The following is a 19,956-nucleotide window of genomic DNA, read 5'->3' on the forward strand; positions in this document are numbered from 1 at the left end:
TATAAAATTTTGGGAACCGAAAGGTTAGTGTTTTTTTTTTTTAAACATAAAAATAGATTCTATACTATATATTTTCTATCAATTTAATATCTAAAAAAAATAAAATTATCAATTTGATACTTTAATTTTCATTCCACCATCTACTTTAATATTTCAGATTAACACCATTAGTAAAATCATTCACGTGGCATAAACAATCAATAAAATGCAAACATATATTAAAAAGTTTAATTAACATTACATCATCAATTACTATGTTAGTATTAATAGAAAATTTTAAAAAAATTTAAAAATTTTCTTAAAAAATCTAAAATATTTTTAAAAAATTATAAAAAAAATTAAAAATTATGAAATATTTTTAGAAATTATAAAACTTAATAAATTTAAAAAATTCTAAAAAATTAAATAAAAAATAAAAAAAATTTAACAAATTCAAAAAAAATGAAAATTTCTTAAAATTAAAAAAAAAAGATTCTCAAAAACTTAAAAAATTGAAATAAAAAATCTAAAATTTTTTGAAAAATTTTGTAAATTAAAAAAATAATTTTTTTTTCAAAAATCTAAAAATTTATAAAAATTTCTTAAATTTTTTGAAAAATTAAAAAGATTATGAAAAATATAAAAGATAACATTCCAAACTTTTAAAAAAAATTTCCTTGAAGTTTAAAAATCTAAAAAATTCCTAAAATATGTAAAAAAATTAAATTTGTATATTTAAAAAATGAAAAATTTTCGTAGTTATAAAATTTTTTTTACAATTTTGTAAAAGTTTTTAGATTTTTTCAAAAAATTTTAGATTTTTCTTATTTTCAAAATTTTAAAGTTGTTGTGATTTATTAATTTGAAAAATTTTAAAATTTTAATTTTTTTGAATTTTTTGGGATTTTTTTTAAATTTGAGATTTTTTTTGAATTTTTAAGATTTCATTTTCGAATTTTTTTAAAATTTTAATTTTTTAATTTTTTACTTTAAATATTTAAGATTTTTAAAATTCTTTTAAATGTTTTAGATTTTTTTGTAGTTTTTGTAAATTTTAAAATTTTGTAATGCAAATACGATAATTGATGATGTGATACTAACTAAAATTTTTAACATGTTTCAATATTTTATTAAATGTTCATAACACGTTGTAAATTAATTGACAGTGTTAACCTTAGATAAAAAAATAGATGATGAAATAAAAATTAAAATATTAAATATCAAATTGATAAAAAGTATATAATAAATATTTTTATACTTTTTTTTTACTTTGATATGCAAAAACAAGGCAATAGGGCATGTGCACGGCACACGCCGTTATACTAATAAAATAATTTCACTCCCAAACATTAAATTTATTGCTTAGAAAATATTGATAGACATATATTTTCACTGACAAAAAAGGTAGTGAAAAACTACAGTTCCATTTTGTCTTGTTTCGTTAATTGGCTATCTACCCGCGCCATATGTTTCGGAAAAAGCTTTATATTTTAGAGTTTTGGATTTCAACAAATCAGGAGAGAATTTTATTAATTTTTTTAATAAATAAAGATATTTTTAAGATATTATGATTAATTTCTAACAACTTGATTTGCTTAAGACAAATTAATATATAAAATAATAATATGGGCGTCGGAATAAATATTACTATATACTTTGATTTTCTCAAGGAAAACGCAGCCAAGTTATTGCTTCTGATGCCCTCTCTGCCCATATTTTTAATTCTTAATTTTTTTTCTTTTTTTTAATTAATATATATTAGTTATGCCCATATTTATTTTGAGATAGAAGGGAAAATAGGATTCATCTGCCCCAGCTGAACTGAAGCCCTTGGTCTTAGCAAGCTGGATTAGCCTCTTTTTCCTCTTGCATGTTGGTCTCTTTTGTCACAAACAAAAGGGCTCAAGCACAATTTACGTGCTTTGAATAGTTTAATTCTTTGTTTCAATAATGGTGAAAATCTGTCTCAACTACCTTAGTTCCTGTTTAACCTGCCCCAGCTTAGAACATTAAAAATATAAAAGGGGGGAGGGGGCTTGGAAAGGTCAGTTTGGTAACAAGGGATTGGCTCATATAAACTACAAGCAATAAACAAAATTTTTTTCGTTATTTGACATCAAAGTTTTTGGTCATGCCTTTATATGGCACATATTTTTAAATCTGATGCAATGTGTGTAAAGGGTCCACTTGCTATCACATCCAAATTTGTGATATGCACCACAAATTAAATTGCCACATGATATGTTTTTACCACATTTGGTTGGACAACCCCATAAAATTTATCAATAAATTAATCCCTCCTCCAAAACCATTTCCTTAAAGCACTTGTAATTTCATCATGAACAAATCTAAATGTTCATATATACCTTAATAGTCTTATTTCTTATCTTAGCTTCATCATGTAAGAAAACCTCAATTTTACATATTATAGTGTTTTATGTTATAGTTTCCATCTCTCTTTGTATTTTGAATTATTTGACTTTAAAATGTAATTTAGATTTGATCAAATGAATTTTCCTCTCTTACAGAGAATTGAGGTCACGATTACTTATAAAACGCAATTTTTAAAATTTTCAAAACTGAGGGCACTCATAAATTATTCTCTTTATATCAGTAGAGGAGTTAAATGGTAATTTTTTTTGCAAAAACTTAGAGATGTAAAATTTCGAAGTGCAACAAATTAACTTGAAAGATTAAGAAATTAAATCACCAAGTAAGAGAGATTGAAAAAAATTTAAAAATGCATTATGATATATATATTTATATATAAAATGGTTCGATCCTCTTCTATTAGCATCAACTGTCTTGAAAATCCTTACTAAAGATTTCGAAACAAATTTCAGTTGATCACCTATTCTTTACTAGATTAGTTATTTCTGAATTCCTTTCAAGCTTAAACACTTACAAACTTAATAATAAAACATATACGAACTTAAATATAAAATTTGTACATTTAAGCGTTCACATTAGATTTAAAAATAATAATATTTTGTTGTCATAAAAAAATAATAGAGTCAGCTATAATTCTCGTAAAAAAATGCTGCAGGCAAATAAAATATCTTATTTTGGTGGGGGGCAAAGATTAATTATATATTGGGACAAGCATTTGCGTTTTTACCTAACAGAAGACAATGAATAGAATAAGCAGAAACCGTACGTGCATGAAGTTAATATATCCATTTATTTAGTCACACATTTCCATTAATGTTTAACTTTGAACTCTAAAAAAATTTCATGTTATGGTAATCTTTATGATTTTAGAAGCATATCAGAATAAGTATAGAGGCAGCTGCTGCATATATCAAATATAGAACATTGGCTCCAAAAACCTTCTGACTTTTTTTTTTTTTTGGAGGCCAGAGACCATAGGTTAGACTTTTTAAAATTTCACTGCTCATCTTTTGAATCTGATAATAATAAGTAATAAGGGACAGCTGATTAGCTTCTTGCATTGACTATTTTTCAAAATTAAAAGGCTTTGAATTTATTAATATTCATGGCCTGACTGACCTCCTAAATTGTAAATTCAGTCGCTCCATTCTCAGTTATGGTGCTATCTCTGGTTGATTTTGTTTTTGGACCAATTTACTTCATTCCCTGATCCATCCTATATGTGATTACGATGATACCATTTTATTACTAAAGAATACTAGAAATGGTATTATTATTATATTGAGGTGAATTCTCATATGATTATTATAACATTTAGGTCTATGAATTTATCATTAGACATTAATTTAAAAGTTGTCACTAATTTTTTTTATTTAAGTATAATTGGTTACTTAAATGAATCTATCCCATTTAAAAAAAAAAATCTTAAATTTGATTCAAATATTTTTTAAAAAGTAGATTCAATTTTTACAAAATCAAATTTAGGTATGAAAGTACGATTACATGTAAATAAAGTTATAACACCTTCACAAAGCCTATTAAAATATTATATCAGCTTGATTTAATGTTATCTATTAAGTCTTAAAAAAACTTAATAGATAATTAATTATTAAAAATTATTCTTAATTGATTCCAATACTTTTGGTAAAAAATTAAAAAAATTCTTTCACCTCAAAAGTATACAAGAAAACTATTGTTTCTCTTGCAGGGACTTTGATGTCAGATTATTTAACATTAAAAAATTTTTAAAAAAATTAATACTTTGACTTTTTTATAAGATTTTTTATTATTTTATTTAAAAAAATTAATGCTTTTATTTTTTTTAAAAAAATGGATACTTTTAACTTTTTTCCTAATTGCATTTTTTGATATTGGGAAGATTTTTATTTAAAGAAATTTGATACTTTCAACTTTTTCTTAAAAATGTTTCTTTTGAAATATATTTTTGAAAAATTTTATTTTCTAATGAGAATTTATACTTTCAACTTTTTCTTAAAATCACTTTTTTATTTAAGAAAAATTGATACTTTTAACTTTTTCTTAAACGTTTTTTAAATATTTTTTTTGAAAATTTTTTATTTTTTAAGAAAATTTGATACTTTCAACTTTTCTTTAAATTTTTTTTATTTAAGGAAAATTAGTACTTTCAAATTTTCCTTAAAAATGTTTATTTTGAAGTACATTTTTTTGAAAAAAAATTATTTTTTTAAGAAAAATTTATACTTTCAACTTTTTCTCAAAAAATATTTTTTGAAAATTTTATTTTAAGAAAAATTGATACTTCAACTTTTTCTTAAATCCATCTTTTGAAATATTCATTTCCAAAGAAAATTAATACTTTCAACCTTTCTCAAAAAAATATTTTTTGAAAATTTTTATTTTCAAAAAAAATTAAAACTTTTAACTTTTTCTAAAAAAATAAAAATTTTATTTTTAAGAAAAATTGATACTTTTAATTTTTTTCTCAAAAAAACATTTTTGAAACATTTATCTTCAAGAAAAATTGATACTTTCAACTTTTCTTTAAAATATATTATTTTAAAAATTTTTATTTTTAAAGAAAATTGATACTTTAATTGATACTTTCAACTTTTCCTTAAAAATATATTTTTTAAAATTTTACTTTTTAGAAAAATGAATACTTTAATTTCCCTAAAAACATTTTTTTGAATTTTTATTTTCTTCAAAAAGTATTTTTATGAAATGTTTTGATTATTTTTTATTTAAAAAATACTTTCATTTTCCTCACATTTTTAATTTTTATTTAAAACATTTTAATTCTCTTAAAAAATATTAGAAAAGAAAAAAAAACTTATACAAAATTGAATAAATGTTATTAATTTGTGAAAAAAAAAATAAACAGATAAACAGGTAAAAGAAAGACAAAAAAAACCTTAACTTACCTTGGCTCGGCTTAGTTGCAGACTCAAACCTTTGGTTGGAGGGATATGGCTTGAATTCGACTTAGCGGCTCAATTAATTCAACATTGGTATAGGTCGTCGGGTCAACGAACTAGATTGGGTCAGACTAAAGGGAAACACACAAATCCTAAAATGGTTAATGCTAAAATTGGTGTCGTTTGCCACTTGTATAAAAGACCAAAATTTCTTTTTCTCCTTAGATTTTCCCTGTTCTATTTTTCTTATATTCTTATTTCCTTTATTTTTTTTTCTAAAAAGAAAGAACACCGGTTGAGCTTTCACCGATTTATGAGATTTCAAAGCCTGAAACCAAGTTTATCGTCGGAAAGTTTGAATTTTTGTTGAAAAATTCAACCAAATTCTGAAATTTTTAAAAAATTCTCAAAAAAATAAAAATACAAAAAAATCCCTACAAAAAAAAAACCTAATCGCTTTTCTACTTCTTGAGATCCTCCAAAGCATCACCTCGGCTCTAATCCAACCTCAAACTAGAAAATTTTCAAAAAAACCTCTTTTAGAAAACAATAATTTCTTCAAATTTTTTTTGATACTTTCTGACTTTTTTATTTCTCTACCCATTTATGTGTGTGTGATTAATGGTTTATATAAGGATCAAATCATAAAGACTAAACCTCAAATCAACCAAAAATAATAAAAAAAAAACTAAAAATCCTTTTTTCCAAAAAAATCATATCGTTCATCCCTTTTATTTTGATTCCTAAAAAATCTTCTTATTAGCTTAATTTCAAAATATAAACCTCCTTATCCTAGAGTTTTATTAGGACTAAAACTCTGTTTTTATTTTTATTATCCTTATTTGAAACATATCAAATTAAAAAACCAAAGTTCGAAAAATAAGTGTTTACAATGATAATTAGATTCGATTTCGTACCCATGTCGAATATCTCTTTCCTTAATTTTCTTTAGACTTTTAGTTTTTTTTATACCAAAAAAGAAAATATAGTAGAAAAGATACTACTTACTACTAAAGAATGGTAACTAGATCATGACTTTTGTTATGTGAAGGTTCCCACTCAATTTATAAAATATTATCCGTTTTGATAAAAAAATTTTATGATTTTATTTCACAAAAAATATCTCATAAATATAGGTTTAAATTTTAACTTATATATTATAATATATTCTCAAAATATTTTAATGTGAGATTGAAATGTCATAAACTTCTTTTGTTAAAATTTGACATCCCCATTAATCCTAATCCAAAATATACACATAAACATAAAACCAAAATCATATTAAACGTTAGGATTTTAAAAATAACTCTTACAGTGTAATATTTAATTTTTTCAGGATTCTAGAAATGGATTTACGGTGAAACATTTAATTTTCTTTCAACTGATAATTACTCTAATACTATTTGTAAAAATTTCTAATTAACTTGTGAAATATTATTTGCTTTAATTTAAATATCTCATAATTTAATTCATAAAAAATATTTCATAAGTATAAATTTAAATTTTGATTTATATATCATAATAAATCTTCATATCATTTCGACATAAAATTGAAATGTCAAAGAAGTAGAAAATAGTGGAAGAACAATCATAAGAACTTATAATCATGGGTTTGCACTTTACATTTTTTTCTAGAATAATGTTTTTTTTTCATAATTTCAATATTTTGCTCTAAAATTTTTTCTTGTACACTACCATATAAGTTCATACAAAAAAAAAGTTAAAGGAGAATACTAATCATAATATATTCCAGATAAGTACATAAGAAGTTCAGTCTTTGTAAGCAGCAAGGGGGCAAGGGTAGTGCTGCATCATTTGTTCAAAATTCAAAGTCCAAAAAGTGGGGTGAGAAAATAATCATAAGGAAACCACTCTTAATGAGATTTTTGCATATACTTAATGAAGAATTTTACGTTAAATAAATAAATAAATAAATAATACCTCACACAGTTAAAATGTTAAGACATTTTGCAAAAAGAGGACAAAAAACAAAATACACAGGCCTTAGCCTTTTCTGAAATAAATTGAGTAAAACAATGACAAAAAAAAGAATAGCTTTGTGACTTGGAAAACTTATTTTCTGAGTACTTTTAGGAGAAATCGGGCCCAATGCAGGTGATAGAAAATAAATGTTTTGTTTTAGAAAAAAAAAAAAGGAAATTTAGGCAAAGGGTATTGTGGTCAATGAATAAGGAACTGTCATTCCAAGCTACAGGGTTCAAGAAACAAAATCATGTCATTCCCTTAAATTTTACTTGCCCTTTCAAAACATTTTCCTGTCTCCATCTGGAACCTACTGCCGTGACCCTTTTTTTTTTTTTTCCCCCACAGCCTCTAACCAGAATTCTCTCTCTTAAGAATTTCATCAATAATCATAAAAACCCATTAACAAATAAATAGCCATCTTTGTTCAACCTCTTTTCAGCAAAAATATCCAAATAACTTAGTATTATATTTCCGAAAAACAAAATTCCCATCACTTAATACAAAAACCTCAAAGCTGCTGCAAATAAACACCCCGAAGTTTTCTAATATTGTTCCAAGCAAAGAAAATCTTCTTTTGGCTGCCCTTTCCAGTTCCATTTTAGCTCCTCAAATGGAAATTGTGTCTAATATCAATAAATAATCAGCAGGGTCGTCCCTGTCTTTATTAAGCACTGGTATTTTTTCTTTTTCTCTCATCTTGACTGTGTTTTTTTGTATAACAGTGACATCTGCCAGAAAAGTAGACTTATCTCATAACAACCCAAAGATTTCAGTTCCTTCACTTGTCTTCAACAGTTTCGACTTTGATTAGCTTTGCTTTGATTTGATCTCTCTTTTCTTTCTTTTTTCTTTGTTAGGTCTATCTTAGACTGTCTTATGGTCACTCAGAAAGTTCTTTTATCATCACCTAAACCCTAGTTAAGATTGAAAGTAGTTGAAAGAAGAGAAACATCCCATCAGCACCACACCATCACGGAAAAGACCAACGCATCTTTTTTATATCTCAATTTAATTGACAAAATTCAAAAAGAGTTATTGTTGTAGACTACCTGAACCTATTAAAGACTGTGCTCGATCCATGGATTCAATTCGAGAAATGGATAGCTCCAACACCGAAAACGCCAGCCTCAACGTTAGCAATAACGATGCAACTTCGCTTGCATCCTCGTCTTCTTCAACCTCAAGCCGCTACGAGAACCAAAAGCGCCGTGACTGGAACACCTTTGGGCAGTACCTGAAGAATCATAGGCCCCCACTTTCCCTCTCCAGGTGCAGTGGAGCTCACGTCCTCGAATTCCTTCGCTACCTCGACCAATTTGGCAAAACCAAAGTCCACACTCCAATCTGCCCCTTCTATGGCCACCCAAACCCACCAGCTCCTTGCCCATGCCCACTCCGTCAAGCCTGGGGTAGCCTCGATGCTCTCATCGGCCGCCTCCGAGCTGCCTTCGAAGAAAATGGAGGAAAACCTGAGGCAAACCCCTTTGGGGCGCGAGCTGTGAGGCTTTATCTTCGTGAGGTTCGTGATTTGCAGTCAAAAGCAAGAGGGATTAGCTACGAGAAGAAGAAGCGTAAGCGACCACCAGCTCAACAAATCCTAACTCTGCCACTGCCACCACCACCAGGTGCAAGTTAAAATATGCATCAGCAAAGCCCCTTATGCAAGCAGTTTACTCTGTGTATGCGTAAATGTTTCTCCCTGGTTGCTACTTGCTTGATCTATGTTGGGTAGTCTTCTTTACTTTTGCCTTCAGTTATATTATGGTATTATTTTCAGACATCAGTATATTTTTAGGGTACGTACGTACGTACGTAGTTTTACTTTTCTATGCATTCTGTTTGCTGTTAGAGTGGTAAAATCTGGTAATGCTTTAGAGATTTTTGGGGATTCATTGAATCTACTTTTGATGCAAACAGTCTTAGTGTCCTCAGTAATGGACTAGTAGTTGTTGTAGTAGTACTAAAAAAAGTCATTCTAGGAGTGATTGTGCTAGCAGTTGTTGCCTAAGTGGAACTGAGAGCATCTAATTGCTCATGGTTTTTATGTACTTTTAGTATTCATATGTATGCCAAACCATATATATTTGCAGTTCATCTGTCTTCTTCTCTCTGTATCTCTCTTCCCTTTAAGCCCATTTTCTTTCTAATTCTTTTGATGGGGGTGTTGGCAATTCCCTTCATTGCAGTTAAAGGCTCGAAAGAACTTTACATGAGGATCATGTGTCAGATTTGTCCAGCACTATAGTTGTTTAATGGCTTTGTTGCAGATCGTACTCAGTCTCTGCTAGTCATTTTTTCTTTCTGATGACTTCCCTTTTCTCTCTTTTATTGTGGCACTTTAATTCTACTGCTCTACTGTCTGGAATTAATTAATATAAGATTACAACGGCAAATTAACCTTTTAAAGATTGATCTTAATTAATTAATCCTTAGCATTGTTATCTTCTCTATTTATTCTGTGGTTAATTTTGAATGTAAAAGCTCGTTAGTGGCCAGAAAATGGTCGATTATATATGTGCTGATTTGCCAGAGCTAGTGATTGGTGCTGTCATTTCAATGTAGAAAATATGACAGATAATATTCATATATAGCCTCTATATAACACTTTTAATTAATTTACTAGATTTTCGTTGCATGCATGAACTGATACTTTAATATAAGTATATATGGAACCTTATAGCTGTGGAGTTCCATCTTCTACTTCCCTTAATTATTTTTCAGGCTTGTTTGTGAACAGTCAACTATTCCAGACAGAGGAGAGAAATAAGTATTCAGTCAGTAAAACTAAATTACACTCACATGATGAGCCTTTAATTTCAGCAGTGAAATGTAATTTCAGATACCTAGATGAGTAGAATAGTTAGTGTTCTTAATTCTTCCAAACATTATTGTCTCAATTAGGAACACTTTTATATGTACTTAATTCAAAGGTAAATATATAAAACACCCCCAACATATAATGATGAGATGGGGAGATATATCAAGGAAACCAATATGTATAAAGATATTGAAGAGGGAATTTTCTTAATCAATCTGGCCGAAAGGACATATTTATGATTGCCAAAGGGTTGGGTCATCCCTTTTGGATTTTGTGATTAACTTTTGCGTTTAAAGGATAACTTGAGAAATTCCCTTCTAAGTTTTAAGTGAAAAAGGTGCACCTAAAGAGCGTTTTAGCCAATAAAGGTAATAAAGGTAGAATTAATTCTACTAATATATATTTGGAATGTAGGATAGATGCTAGAGAACCTTCTTTTCCCTTTTAGCCAGAGTCGAGTGATCCATATATGGATGTTATTAATCGTTTTTAGATTAACTATATATGTTTTAAATTATACAAATCGGGACCCTAAACAGATATACAGATTAAGCATTACCTTTCTAATATCATAATCAACTTCATATATATACATACATATACATATACAAATTTAAGATTGTACACGAAATGCCTAAGATTGATGAGTCAGGCACGGTTAAGTACCTCTATCTTTTTTTTTTTTTTTTTTTTGTTTTCCTTCACATTACTTGCTCATTATAAGCAATCGAGATCAATTTCGATTTTCAATTGGTCAGGTGGATGCTTGATGGTTTTTTTTTTTTTTACTTTTGGACCGGTCCTCTTAGTTTCTTTGTGGAACAAGAGCTTGGCTGAATAGTTTGTTAGCACATTTATGAAAATTATAAACATATGGAATAATATCTACTTGCTATTCTGATCAATTCAACATTGTTTCAACCAAATTATGCATATTGTCTATCAAGTTCTACTCCATACTTTGCAATTGCATTCAAATTTTGTAATATAGGTTTTATTTTTCTGACCATTTGCACTAGTGGAATCACTGGGTGAAATTTGTTTAATGACCATTTCTAAGATCTAGCTAAAAGTTTTCGTGTCAGTTGAAGTGGATTAAGCTCCATTTCATTATTAGCAAGAATTATTATTTTTTAGTTAATTATCTCTAAGGAAGCAGATGATTACTCATTTGCTTCTCACGTTCCACGCATAGTCGGGATATCGAGGAAATCCAGAAAGGCATTTAGGGAATTTCTCCCTCAACAGCTCTGATCATACAATATAATATATATGGGTTCTATAATATGTATATATAATATGGTTTTCCGGTTTCCATTTTCGTATTGTGATGCTTCCATCTCTATATTGAATATTAACCTGATGGTTTTCACTGTTCAAGATACCAACGTACATCTTTAAAAAAAATCTAAAGTATTCATGTAATTAATTTATTTTGGCATGTTGGTATTTCTCCATATGTAGATGTCCAAGTGTGCAATGGATACTTTACTTGAAATGTAAAAAACTAGTTATATCTCTCCTTGAGCTAGATGTTGGCAAGGGTACGATGTGTAGTGACAAAAAGATATTCAATTTCCATGACCATATTTAGCTCCAAGGATAAATTGTTATAATCTTTTTCACAATCTTGTTGGGGCGCATTTTAGAAATAGACCAACTCCATGATATTTTACCCTTCACCTTGATCCTTCACTTGGAGAGGCTTGCATTCTGGAAATAATATATTATATGTTTGAGTTCAGACCATATACTTCTTTTCATCTCCTCTATAGCTCATTGAGCACATTGTTGGAGGTTCAGAAAGGATAGGTCTTGTTGCTCTCCGCTTTCAATATAATAAAAGATAAGATGGATATTTCTTTTTTTAAATCAAGATCTTAAATTAATAGTAGAATCGATACTACAACAATCATAAAAAAAAAAGCTGCTAGATCATACAAAAATAAAACACAAGCAAGCAACACTTAGTTATGAAAATCACTCCACATGATTTTGAATTCTATTCGCACTTAATTAGGCAAGATTGTTAGCGAACTCATTAGTCTTTTACGGTATATAAAAAATTTGCCGAGTTCCTAATTGCTGTTTCAAGAGTTTCATATACAGTATGTGCTTTTTTAATCTGCAATGAGTATTTTGAGGTAATTTGACTCAATCCGTTGCGTTTAGAAAATCATTTTCAATAACCAGAGTATGAGTACCAACCCACAAGAAGGTCACAAACAAAATGAACGCCTCTTTTTTTGCTAGCAACTCGGCCTAACCTTCTTTATATCTTTGTCAGTACATTTTTGGAAAAGTCAGCTGTTATAGCAATAATTAAAGGTAATAACAGATGGAATCATATTTGATTCAAATTTTTAGATTATGTGAAGAATTATAAAATTTTAAAATTTGATTCGGATTCGAATCAAAATTTTATATAATTCAATGTGAATTTTTTCGATTCAGTTCATTAATTTTTAATTTTTAAATTTTGTTTTTTATATATTATTTTAATATAATTTTAATATATTTAAATAAATTTACATATAAAATAATTATTTTATTTTATAACAAATTTTAAAATATATAAAAACTAATAAAAATATATAATGTGGTTTGGTTCTATTTGTTTCATTTTTTTTTTTTGTTTTTCAATTCAAAATTCGTTTTAAATTTAATATATATATATTTAATATCTAAATTTAATTCAAATTAAAAAAAATTTTAAATAAAATCAAATACTACAATTTTGAACCGACTTTTAATTTTTTTCACATAACTTATTGATGCAGTAGACCTAGCTTCAGTTGCAATTTTGAAGAACTGAAGATGGCAGCTTCAAGAATCCTTTTAGAATGACCAGAAATAGATTCATGATAATTTCTATCAACGACTAAATCTGTTACTCGGTTCATATGTGAAATCATTACCCTGATATTAGTGAAATCAAGCATGCGTGTCCATCTAAAATAAGTTAGGATTGGACCAATAAGCACTTCAAATGGTGCCTGCATTACCAACATGTAAAAGTGTCGAAATCAAAAGATTGAAGACAAAATTACGAAAATTATTAAGAATGCATGATATGAAAGTCAGATATATAGAACTAAAAGGGAGTTATCATGTTCTATATATCAATTGAGTTTGAGTGCATTGGATTCTTGTTAAAATTTTGTCAGTTCTTTTACTACATAGCCAAGCTTTAAGGTAAAACAACAACACTGATAAGATTAGAGCTATGCCCCTAATTGATTCATTTCCTATTGTACATTCCATTTTCCCATATCTTTCTTTCTTTTCTTTTTTTTTTTTAAATCGAGATCAGATAAATTATTTCAACCTCAGGAGAAGGGACAAGATATATATCTCATAAAATTTTGTTCGCTGCATTCGAAATTAGCACCAATAAGAAATTACCAACAAAACTCAAACATGATTGGCTCAAGTGATTATATTCGTTTTTCTCGCTACGATTTTTCCATGTCTTTTTAAACTATAAAATAGAATATAGAGACTAGAATGCTAACAAAATAATGTAGATACACTGCCAAGCAATTGACAAGGATCCAATTAGATTTGTGGGACCCTTTCTACAAAACTAAAAACTATTATTGCAATAATTATTGAATTTATACTTTCTACATGATATATATTAATTTATAACTTTCCCCTTAGAAACATATATATATATATATATATATATATATATAGAGCGGAAGGCCAAAAAAAAAAAAATGTACTAAAATTCTTCTTTCTTCGTAAAGCAAAAACATGTGAATTTATTTTGAACAATTTTTTTCACTGTGACAGAGGAAAATTATAATAATAAAGGAAATAGAAGTGGGGAGCTCTTGTTGCCCAATCAAAGTCAATTTCAGCGGCGTACGTACAATTGATACAACTTTTCAAAGGAAAAAGAACTTCGATTTTATTCATGTTCCTTGACCAACACGAGAAAAATTTATTTTAGAATATATTTTTAAAATTAAATATATTTATATTTTAAGATTTTAAAATTAATTTTTATGAGATAATATTATTATATGATTTATTGATAATATATGATATATATTAATAATATATCAAATATAAATTTTTAAATTTTAATAATTTAGTTTTCTAATATCTACGAGGAAGGCGGAGGAGAAAGCACGATTCCAACAGGAATAACAATAATTAAATTAAAAGCCCATTTGGGAGAATGACCAGTATGGATTTTTTGGAGTTCTAATAAGAAATTTGATATTTGGTAACAAAATTTTTTTTGTATTGTAAATAGTTGGTTAAATATATATATATATATATATTTGTAACAATTTTATGCACATTTTTGTTGCAAGAAACCTTTTACAATATTTATTCCAGCATTAGATTTTATGTTGTAAAAAAATGTTGTGCAAATTGTTGTGAGGTGTTGCAAATAGTAATATTGCAAAAAAAGTATTAACAATAATTTTGTATATATTTAATTTTTTTACTGCAAAATATAACTTTTAATTAACCTATTGCAACATAATACTATTTATGTGGTAAAAATAATATATTTTATAATATCTATATAAATTACCTTGAAAAAATTTGTTATGAAATTTCTTTGTTGTGACCATCAAAGCGGTGAGAGCTGCACTACTCGTGCTTCTAAACGGGTTTTAACTTGTCAACAATGAATGATACAAACTATATATATTATGCATTAATGTAAAAACAGTACGAAAATGGAGGGCAATAGAAGCCAAGGTTGGCGGTGATTTAGCCAAAAATTTACCTTCCCCATAAGCCTATGTGATTTATACTTATGCGTGCTATTTCTCTGGACAAAAGTTTCCCCACTGGCCCTGCAAAGGTGGACATCCACCCACTGCCCTGTCCTCCATAGTCCATCCCTTTCTACAGTTCCAATTTTCACAACTTTACAATTCATCGTCTTGCACCATGCAATAAACGCAAAACTTTAGAGATTAAAAAAAATCACAGACCAATGTTAGAGAATAAGAAATGAAATGAAATTCATGTTTCAATTTGGGACCCATTCCAATGGGTCCTTGGCAGGTCGCAATGAGCTAGATATATGTCAAATCTTTTCCAATTTTTTTTTTTCAAACTGGAACATCATGAAATAAAGTTAAGAGCTGGATAAGCAAGGTTAAATTGTTGGACTTGCCCTAGTTTCTAGCCTAGCAAGACAAATGCTTTTGTCGTCAACCGATCCCTTGTAATAATACACCATCCTACTACTATGTTGGAGGCAAAAACGACGTCACAAATCTCTCTAAAATTTGTGAATCTACCTCTTCCTCAGCCATACGTATAACACATAATGATACGTAATGTATTTTTTTAGAATACAAACGATGGTACTACGTTTAGATACATACTTACATGCATAGTAACAAAAGAAAATCAATTGAAACGAGGGAGAGAGATTACGGGAATCCCGCATCTTACGGTCAATGGATGGGACGTTCGACTTGAGATGAAAAAGAAAAAGAGATGGGACCTACCAACCATGCGAATCCTACGTGCACACCTGTCGAAAATGTCGGCTACATCGCATTTTATTTTCTTTTACCCAAAAATTTAGAATGCAAAGGAGCAAAAATATATAAAATATAACGAAAAGAATCTCCTAAAATTCTCAACCCTACTCAGTCTCACACCGCCCCTTTCACATGCATTTGGGTACGTGTCTCGATCAGGGAATGCAATCCACCCTGCCCCGATGGGAGGGATCCGTACGGGATTAGTCGTATGGTCCCTATCATGGCGTTTGATTATTTTTTATAATACTGCTGATACTTACAGCTAGTAAATAAGAAAAAAAGTAAGGGCCCCACGCATCCATTCAAGATCTTATAGCGGTGGGTATGCGCGGGGTCCTCTCTCCTTTGCCCTACCACTTTAGACTTTTTTTTTAATAATCGTACGGACTTTTAAATTTGAGAGATGTATATTTTAAGTACTATATTTATTTTTATATTATAAAATCATTTTATTAATTTGTGAATTATACTTAATAAATCATTTAATTTTTTCAACTAATATCCAGGGAATTATGATAATGATATCTAGACGGATCTGGGGGCAACGGGGCAACTTCACCCACGAAAATCTTAAAATTGGAGTATTTGTATTAATAAATATTTAAAATTTAAATAAAATTTTCATTTTGTTCCCATTAAAATTTTAAAATAACAAGTGGGATTATTAAAAATAAAAAACTATAACTTTTTGTTTTTTATATCCACTAAATGTAAAAATTAAATTTAATATGGATCTTTTATAATATTAAAATGCATATGAATATATTAATAAAATAAAAAAAAATTGAATAAACTAATAATTTAAAATATAAATATTGAATTTATCTCTTTAGGTCTTGTTAGAATGAGTTTTTAAATGAATTATAAAATTTCATATCATGTTTAATTTTGATAAAATTATTAATGGTGTGATGTTATATAATTCATTTAAAAAATATATTTGTGTATATATTTAAATATTTAATTAGTTTATTTAATTATTATGTTTATATTTATTTATCTAAGTATTAATTTTTTTTTCAAATGTGACATAATTAAGAAAAACAAATGTGATTTTTTAATCTAATTTTTATATAAAAATATTTTTTTATTTTATAAAATTTTTTTTATTTTATATTTTTATAAGTATTTAATATTATATATTTTAATAAAAATCATTTTTAGTTGTAGTAATTTGGAAATAAATATTATCTAATAATTTACTTTTTTTTTTGTTAAAAAAAAAAGGTTAATACTCTTACAAAAGAAAAAAGAGATAACAAGATTTTTAATTCGTCTCTTAAGATTAAGAGGAAAAAGTCAATAATTTACTTTCACTTAATATAAATCTTGAATTCGTCCCTCATGATACACACATGTATAATTGAGACGGAAGGGAAGAAGCGAATGAATATTGATGCATGGGGGCCTCCCTTAGGAGTTAGCCATTTGTAAGCAGCTGGCAACTCATATAAGTATATGTCAGCAAATTGATATAGACGGGGGCCTGCCATTGCTGTTTTTTACCACTTGCGGTAGTCAGATTTTTCCCTGTACTGTGTGACGATGGTGATGCTAGTGATTGAAATTTTTGGAACTTGCCTTTCACTGGGCAGCTGTAGTGGGAACATTAGAGCTGTTTTTCAGTCTTAGCTTCGTCTTCAATGTTCTTTCTTTTGGTTTTAGAGCTTTTTTTTTCGTAGCTTTTAGAAGCATGAAATGGGGGGAAGAGGGAGGCCTGGCTACGGCTCGCAGTGTTTACAGCTAAATTAAGGCTTTTTCCTGGTACGCCATTCTTTTACCAGGATATTTTCTCAGTTCAAAACCACGTTGAAAACAACAACAAAAAAACGTTTTAATAACTGCATAGTGCTTACTATAGAGTTGAAACTTGAAAGAATAAACTCCGGTTAAGTTTCTTCGATTGACAAAAGTAAAAGGATGAGCAGACGCATGTGAAAAACTAAAAAGAAAAATGCCCAGAAAAGGATAATTAAGACTTATTTAATTCTTATTAATTTATCTTTAAAGCTATCAGGTGAGAAGCTACCATGATATTTGGATTCTACTACATAAAAGGATAGTTTATAGACAATGTATGAAGCTAGTTTTAGTAGTAATAAATTATGAAGCCAATAATCATGTAACATGATCAATTGTGAAAGCGTGTGAAGGAGGACGCCCAAGGAGAAAAAAATTCTGATATTTCTCTAAGAGGAAAAACCCTGAGAATAAATTTACGAAACTTCAATGGTAAATCTAATGTCCACATATTATTTTCCCAAAAAACCATGGATACCAATGTGATTTGACACTAGAATATTGATAAGATCAGACTGATTACACATGTGGAAAAGGAAAGAAAATATATGTTGTACGATTGACGCGTGAAATACTATCAACCATTTATGATAAAAAAGCTACTTATACATAGTATAGTAATATAGATATAGTTACAGGTATAGCCAGCAGCATAGATGACTGAGCTGAGTCAAAAGTTCGAAGTCGCAAATTCAGCCAGAACTGCATATAATAGGCACTTACGTTCCTTCATTGTCTAAGCACAGGGTCCGGCTGATCGGTAGCTGGCTCACTTCATATTTTCTCCCTGCTATCCACAACAATTTCACCCAAATCCTTCCAAAAAGCGTAATAATTATCACCCCTAAGCTATAGATCAAAGTCCCAGTCTAGCTGCTAGCAATGCTTCCCTCCCTTTAGCCTAGATATGTGTCATTGCCATGCACCCACTGGGGTTGGGGACGAATTTGTTGGTCAGTCTTTTGAAAGGCTTTAGGTCACATCCCCAAAATCCAGACCGGTGATGAACCTTTTTGGCTTTTGCGAAATCTCAAAACAAGGCTAAAAACAGAGAAAGCAGGGAGAGCTAGTGTCTCAACCGAGGAAGAGGGGTGGGACGTAGCAGAAACAGTCAATTTTGTCCAGTACCGTTATCTTTGCGGTCAGATCAGAGAAAGATGCCTCAGGAAAAAACTAATATAGTATAATCATGTTAGAAAAAAAGAATTGACAATGACTTGTAAAGTAGAAAGCAGCATGGCATTATGACCCCTACCACAGATTTAGCTGCTTGACAACTGTCCGCATATTTCGGGAGGCATTAATTCTCAATTTGGATATTCATGCGATTTGTCAATTTTCTTGGGAAGTGTTTATTAATTAATCACTGAAATAAATTGGCCTGCCTTTCTTTTCTAGGTGGATGAAGTAACGATATCATCTTAAGTTGCACCCTTTCATGCTACTCTATATGTTCTATGCTCAAAGTTTGAAGAAAAACAAACACGTGGAGTTCATAGATATTACAGACAATGAAAAATCATTAATGAAAATCGTTGACAGTTTTAGTCTTTGTCATTCAACAAGCTGATCAGCTAGCCAGCCTAGGTCTTCAAGTCTGGTTATCAGTAATTGTTAACTTTAATATATCCAGAGCTGTCTAACATTAATGTGACATTTTTACATTTTCTTTCTTTCGCCCTCCGATATTATTTTTTGGCGCTCGGGAATTAGTTTTGGGAACCCGTACTGAAAAACCATTCAAGTGATATTAGTAAATTTCCTGAGTCCAATTCTTTGGGCCTTTTTGGCCTTTAATTAAAAAAAAAAGGGCCATTGGGGTGCAACAAAAGCCTCTTGGAAACTGATCTACAAAATGGAAATTTCCCAAACTCAAGCTACACGAAATGGGCTTAAAATCCTAAAGCCCTAAAATATTCATCTAACTTTTGCGAAAATATGTATATTTTTTTCACTTTTAGTGTATATATTTGATCGTGAATAATCATGTAGAGATAAATCGATATCGATCAATATGCTTGGGATGGGAGTTTGGAAGGAGAGATGAATACATAATATGGGTAAAGATAGAATAGATAAGAGTAAAACAAATAAGATGTTTTTCTTTTTCCTTATCTAGAGAAGATAAAGATGTAGTGCTCTTTTTAGCTAGATTATGAAAGAGTGTTAAAAATATATATTGACAAGATAATTTTATAAAACATAAAAATATTTTACTTTCAAATCGTTTTGTCCAATTTGCATCAAATATTAAATATCATTTACATTGAGATTTAATATCCTTTTTTTATATAATTTTATTTTTTGAGAAAAAAATACTTCAATAAAAGAAAGATGATCCTCACTTATGTCTAATACAACATCTACATATTCCTAGATGATTATATAACTGAGTTAATTTGTGATTGATAATAATTCTATCTTTTTTTAAATGTTTTTTTAATTAAGTATACACTATTTTGAAATTTAAATATTTATAAATAGTGATAATCAAATGTAGTGGACAAGATTATGACATCTAGTACAAAACCTACGTATCCGTAACCCTACCGAAATG

The 19,956-nt window shown here is 28.6% G+C and overlaps 1 pseudogene across 1 annotated transcript; it reads left to right on the forward strand.

The window, feature by feature from the left end:
* The first annotated feature begins 7,545 nt into the window (after window positions 1-7,545).
* LOC111313454 (protein LIGHT-DEPENDENT SHORT HYPOCOTYLS 3 pseudogene) lies at window positions 7,546-9,347 on the forward strand (annotated as a pseudogene). The gene is made up of 2 exons (XR_016332515.1): window positions 7,546-7,927; window positions 8,111-9,347. The product of XR_016332515.1 is annotated as a protein LIGHT-DEPENDENT SHORT HYPOCOTYLS 3 pseudogene (transcript).
* The last annotated feature ends 10,609 nt before the right edge of the window (window positions 9,348-19,956 follow it).

The sequence above is a fragment of the Durio zibethinus genome, chromosome 23, assembly GCF_047325235.1.
Source record: "Durio zibethinus cultivar Kanyao isolate XHJ-2024 chromosome 23, ASM4732523v1, whole genome shotgun sequence".
NCBI lineage: Eukaryota > Viridiplantae > Streptophyta > Magnoliopsida > Malvales > Malvaceae > Durio > Durio zibethinus.